Genomic DNA, 7,117 nt, shown 5'->3' with positions numbered 1-7,117 from the left:
TTGCAATGTAAGAAAATTGAAGAGTAGAAGTCCACAATTGAAGACCATTCAAAGCTTTGCTTTCGAAAATGAGTTTTTTGAGTTAGTTGTTTGGATCGGGTGTTGTTCCAATTGAATGAAAAAATCAAAAGGAACTCAAAATTTAAATTTGAAGTGATTTGGAGTAGATTTGAGCAAGATTTGAGTTAAATTTCGGAAAAGATGCAAGGAAGAAGACGAAGTCAATTTTTTGTATAATTATGTATAATTTGTATAATAGTGTATATGAGTGTATAAACACATCTTATACACTATTATACACTTTTATACATCTTTATACAAGCGTATGTAGACGAACTTCTTCCACGATTTTCAGTTGCGATTCTTGTTCAAAATCAGTCCAAATCTTCATTGAATGACTTCAAATTTTATATACAACCTCCATATACTATTTCTAACAAGTCTAAATAACACCCACTCCAAATTCTCACAAAATCAAATTCAGAATTTAAACCCACATATTTAAGCTTGTTAAAAATCTAATTTTTACCACACAAATGGATTTGGTTTGTTGAACTAATATTTGAGTCACAGTTACTGATTCGAAAATTAACTTAAAAGCTTGCGGAATCTTTTTTAAAAATTAATAGTAAATTTGAGAACCTATTGGAGATGGATGTTGAATCTTATTTTTGGGCTAGTTGGTTGTAAATTAAAATATGGGTTATAAAATTGAAAAGTAGGAAGCCCAATTGTTCTTATATGAAATTTTCCCAATTGTTGTCCTCCGGACCATTGTGTTGTCTCCTTTGGTACAGTGAAGATATGCGATCAAATAGCGTTTGTTAAATAACACTGATTGGTTTTGCATCTTTTAAGTAGGGGTAAACTGAAAACCAAAGAGAATTTTTCACAAATCATTTACTATATTACTTCCTATAGCTATGTTTTCAGTTATAGAGTGTATTCGATGTATTTAAGCTACTATATTCATGAATACAGTAGCAAAACTCGGCGTGAAACATGGGAAGTCTAGCTAAGCAATTATTGTATTCGACTGTATTCGCGAGCTGTATTCGTGAATACAGTAACGTAAATTGCGTAAAAAAATAGTCTTTTCAGCTGTTTTAAAACGGCAAGTGAATCAATTAACCAAATAGACTCCTAATATAACTCAACTAACAAAATTATATCACGTATAATATGTATTTCATGTTGTAGAAAAGATTTCCCATCCGAAAAGTACCACAAAACATAGCAATCTCTAGATTTTCGATCCTTCCTTTTTTCTGTTGTTGTCGTTCGTGGAAGTTCTGTTTTCAACCAATAAAATTCGAGATTCATACAATTGTATACAGAAATTCGATATAATTCGATTTTACATAAGCCAAGTTTAACCGTGCTATTGCGTCATTCTGGCAAGTAGAACAGTGAGAGTAACTATGTCGATTATTCGATTGAGGGGATACTGATAAAAGGAGTATGCGTCGTACAATGATTTGGTTGCTTAATCAACTCGACATAGATTTGAGCTCAAAGTCCGTTAAAATTGAACACAAAGTAGAAGGAAATTGCACGCCAATGGAAATACACAACGACATGGGTTACATGGTGTATGTGGAGTTGAAAAAAGTGAACAGAGAACCTTTTGTCATGACCCCAAATACCCCGGTCGTGATGGCGCCTACCACAATACTAGGCAAGCTAACCCAAACTATTAATCACAGTAAATCCCTTTTAATAAACCATTTTTCTAATACTGATTAAGCCTCAAATTTGCAAGAGAAATATTTAATTCACTGAAATATGCGGAAAGACAATATATCAACAAACCAAACACAACCCAACCATCTGGTGTCAAAAGTCTAGAGCCTCTAAATACAACCAGTCTGACTGTCAAATACATGATAAGTCTAAAATGCGAAAAAACAAGGATAGGAAGGAGGAAGGCAGGGTTGCGGACGCCGTGCAGCTACCTTGCAGTCTCCGATAAGCTCCGAAAATGCTGGGAACCCTCACTCTGCCGCTCGGGCACCTGAATCTGCACACAAGGTGCAGGGAGTAATGTGAGTACGCCAACTCAGTAAGTAACTAAAGTAAATAAGGTCTGAGTGCAGTGACGAGCAATCAAAAATCATATATAAGAGTATACAACAGAATATCAAGTCAAACTCAACAATTTAAAAGCCAGTTACTTCGTAAAACTTCAATTTAAATTGAAATACTTGAAATCATTTACTTAGCATTTTTCAACAGAGGATCATTATAAAAGGAAGAGTGAAATCATCAAAAATGTCATAGATGGCCCCCTCGGGCAAGGTATCACTCACAAATATAGCCTCTCGGTCACTCGTGACTCAACTCTCGTCACACAGTACTCACACTCATCACTTAGGCTCAACAATATCTCATAGTAGTAATAATCAAAATAATCGCTGTGGCGTGCAGCCCAATCCATATAAATATAGTCGACTACGCTCACTGGGGGTGTACAGACTTCGGAGGGGCTCCTATAGCCCAAGCGTCATATCGCTGTGGCGCGAAGCCCGATCCAATATATATATCGCTATGCCGTGCATCCCGATCCATAATATATACATATAATATTGCTGCAGCGTGCAGCCTGATCCATAATACATATATATAATCCTCACGATTAGGTCCTCAACCTCTCTCAGTCATTAACCTCACAGCCCCTCGGCATAACAGTGGAAACCAGGAAAACTCAGCCCAAACAGTTTTCATATTTAAGAAACAGAGTGATAAAAACCAAGTTTAAACAATAAACTGGTAAAACATGACTGAGGATATGCTTTCAAACAAATAAAGTGAGGAAAACAGTAAAAATGCCCCTAAGGGTCTCAAACAGGTAGGCACAAGGCCCCAAACATGGCATATAACCCATAATATAGTGTCAATCTCTAAAATACGTGATATCATAAGATTTCAAATCAAGTACGCGGCTTAATAGTCGCTACGGGACGGACCAAGTCGCAATCCCTACCGGTGCACGCCCACACGCTCGTCACCTAGCATGTCCGTCACCTCATTTATCAAATCAATACGAAATACCGGGGTTTTATACCCTCGGTTCCAGATTTACAATGGTTACTTACCTCAAACCGGATAAAATACTACTCCGAGACGCCTTTGCCTCTCGCCTCGGCCTCAACTTGCTTCGAATCTATCCAAAATCAGAATCATAACATTAGAATAAGCTAGGGGAACGAAGCACATGCAAAAATAGTCAAATTATACCAAAAATCCCGAAATTGGTCCAACCCGACCCCCGGGACCATGTCTAGGAATTCGATAAAATTTACATCAATAAACTCCTTATCTCCCCACGAGTTCGTACATATCATAAGTATTAAAATCCGACCACAAATGACCCCTCAAACCCTTGCTCAAAGGTCTCCAATCTCAAGCCCTAGTTTTCCATTTTTTAACCCTTAATTTCCATTAATTTTCAAGCCAAATCAGTGAAATAACACCATAGAAACGAGTTTAGGGTCCAAAAACCTTACCTCTATGAAATCCCCTTGAAATCCCTTTTCAAATAGCTCCCCCAAGCTCAAACCCGTATGCAAATGGTGAAGAACAACTCAAAAATCGCGAAGGAATTCTTTTATACTTCCTGGCCCAGGTTTTTCGCACCTGCGGCCCAAAATGTGGTTCTGCACTACCGCTTCTGCGGCCCAAGACACCGCATCTGCGGTTTTCACTTAACGTCCAAGTTCCGCATCTGCGGTTGTTTCCTCGCACCTGCGCTACCGCAGGTGCGCTTCCTTAGCCGCTTCTGCGGTTCCAGCTGATCCTCTTCTTTGCCGCATCTGCGGCTGCCTTCCGCTTCTGCGGGCCTCGCACCTGTGGCTTCCCTACCGCAGGTGCGGTTATGACAACAGCAAAAATGCTTCAGCTCCCAAACTCAACTCCAAACTTTCCGTAAATCATCCGAAATCACCCCGAGGCCCCTGGGACCTCAACAAAAGGATAAACCAGTCATATATCACCATCCACACTTATACCAATCTTGAAAATACCTCAAACAACATCGAAACGACCAAAACACATCGGATTCAAGCCTAAGAACTCTAAAACTTCCGAATTCCGCTTTTGATCAAAAAGTCTATCAAACCCCATCCGAATGACCTGAAATTTTGCACACACACCCCAAATGGCACAACGGACCTACTGCAACTCCCGAAATTCCATTTTGACCCCTATATCAAAATCTCACATATCAACCGGAAAACGCCAAAATTCCAATTTCGCCAATTCAAGCCTAAATCTACTCCGGACCTCCAAAACACATTCCGATCACACTCCTAAGTTCCAAATCACCTCCCGAAGCTATCCGAGTCCATCGGAATTTACATCCGAGCCCTATTTCACATAAGTCAACATCCGGTTGACTTTTCCAGCTTAAGCTTTCTTAAAAGAGACTAAGTGTCTCAAACCTTACCAAAACCTCTCCGATCCCGAGCCAACCGACCCGATAACACATAATTCAGCTGAACAAGACAATAAGAAGCAGAAATGGGGAAAGCGGAGCGGTAACTCATGAAATGACCGGCCGGGTCGTTACATCCTCCCCCTCTTAAATAAACGTTCGTCCTCGAACGAGTCAAGAAACATACCTGAAACCTCGAATAGGTGAGGATATTTACTCCACATCTCCCGCTCGATCTCCCAGGTAGCCTCTTCCACGGGCCGACCTCTCCACTGCACTTTCACTGAAGCTATACCTTTTGACCTCAACTTTCGAACCTGCCGCTCTAAAATAGCTGCTGGCTCCACATCATAAGTCAAATCATCATCTACCTGAACCGTGCTGAAGTCCAAAACATGAGACGGATCCCCGATATACTTCCGGAGCATAGAAACATGAAATACCGGATGCACACTCGATAGGCTGGGTGGCAATGCAAGCTCAAAAGCCACCTCCCCAATCCTCTGAAGCACCTCAAAATGCCCAATGAACCGAGGACTCAATTTACCTTTCTTCCTAAATCTCATAACACCCTTCATGGGTGAAACCTTCAATAGAACCTTCTCACCAACCATGTAGGACACATCCCGAACCTTCCTGTCAGCATAACTCTTTTGTCTCGACTGCGCTGTACGAAGCCTCTCCCGAATCACCTTCATCTTGTCTAAAGCATCCTGCACCAAGTCTGTACCCAATAGTCTAGCCTCACCCGGCTCAAACCAACCAACTGGAGACCTACACCGCCTCCCATACAAAGCCTCATATGGAGCCATCTGAATACTCGACTGGTAACTGTTGTTATAAGCAAACTCTACGAGCGGTAGAAACTGATCCCATGACCCTCCAAAATCAATAACACAAGCGCGCAACATGTCCTCCAATATCTGAATAGTGCACTCGGACTGCCCGTCCGTCTGAGGGTGAAAAGCTGTGGTCAACTCAACCTGAGTACCCAACTTTCGCTGTATAGACCCCAAAAACGGTAAAGTAAACTGAGTGCCCCTATCTGAAATGATGGAAACCGGGACACCATGCAAACGAACAATCTCCCGGCTATAGATCTCTGCCAACTGCTCTGAAGAATAAGTAGTACACACAGGAATGAAATGCGCGGACTTGGTCAGCCGATCCATAATCACCCAAATAGTACGAACTTCTTCAAAGTCCGTGGGAGCCCAACTACAAAGTCCATGGTGATCCGCTCCCACTTCCACTCTGGAATAACCATCCGCTGAAGCAAGCCACCCGGTCTCTGATGCTCATATTTCACCTGCTGACAATTAAGACACCGGGCTACAAATCCCACAATGTCCTTCTTCATTCTCTGCCACCAATAGTGCTGTCTCAGATCCTGATACATCTTTGCGGCACCCGGATGAATGGAGTACCGCAAGCTATGGGCCTCCTCCAGAATCAACTCCTGAAGCCCATCTACATTGGGCACACATATCCGGCCCTGCATCCTCAACACCCCATCATCACCATTGGTCACATATCTGGCATCCTCGTGCTGAACTCTGTCCCTAAGGACAAGCAAATGAGGAACATCATACTGGCGCTCTCTGATGCGATCGAATAAGGAAGACCGAGAAATCACACAAGCCAATACCCGACTGGGCTCCGAAATATCCAACCTCACAAACCGATTGGCCAAGGCCTGAACATCCATTGCTAGAGGTCTCTCCCCAACTGGAATATATGCCAAACTCCCCATACTTACTGCCTTTCGGCTCAACGCATCGGCCACCATATTGGCCTTCCCCGGATGGTACAAGATAGAAATATCATAATCCTTTAGGAATTCCAACCATTCCCGTTGCCTCAAATTGAGATCCTTCTGCTTCAACAAGTGCTAGAGGCTACGATGATCAGTAAACACCTCACAAGACACACCATACAAGTAATGCCTCCAAATCATCAACGCGTGAACAATGGAAGCCAACTCCAAATCATGAAAAAGGTAGTTCTTCTCATGGGGCTTCAACTGACGAGAAGCATAAGCAATAACTCTACCCTCCTGCATCAACACACACCCAATACCAACTCTCGAAGCATCACAATACACGGTATATGAACCTGAAGCTGATGGCAAAACTAACACTGGAGCTGTGGTCAAGGCAGTTTTGAGCTTCTGGATGCTCTCCTCACACTCATCTGACCACCTGAATACAACACCCTTTTGAGTCAACTTGGTCAAGGGCAATGCGATAGATGAAAATCCCTAAAAAAACCGGCGGTAATAACCTGCCAAACCAAGAAAACTGCGAATCTCTGTAGCAGAGGATGGTCTGGCCAACTCTGAACCGCCTCTATCTTCTTTGGATCAACCTGAATACCCTAACTGGACACCACGTGTCCCAAGAAAGCCACTGAACTGAGCCAACACTCGCACTTGGAACTTTGCATAAAGCTTCTCCTCCCTCAATATCTGCAACACAACCCTCAAATGCTCCGCGTGCTCCTCCTGACTACGCGAATACACCATAATATCATCAATGAAAACTATGACAAATGATTCGAGATAAGGCCGAAATACGCTGTTCATCAAATGCATGAACGCTGCTGGGGCATTGGTCAGCCCAAAAGACATTACCAGGAACTCATAGTGACCATAACGGGTCCTGAAAGCTGTCTTGAGAATATCCG

Source organism: Nicotiana attenuata, unplaced genomic scaffold, assembly GCF_001879085.1.
Source record: "Nicotiana attenuata strain UT unplaced genomic scaffold, NIATTr2, whole genome shotgun sequence".
Lineage (NCBI taxonomy): Eukaryota > Viridiplantae > Streptophyta > Magnoliopsida > Solanales > Solanaceae > Nicotiana > Nicotiana attenuata.
This window is presented reverse-complemented; position numbering follows the sequence as displayed.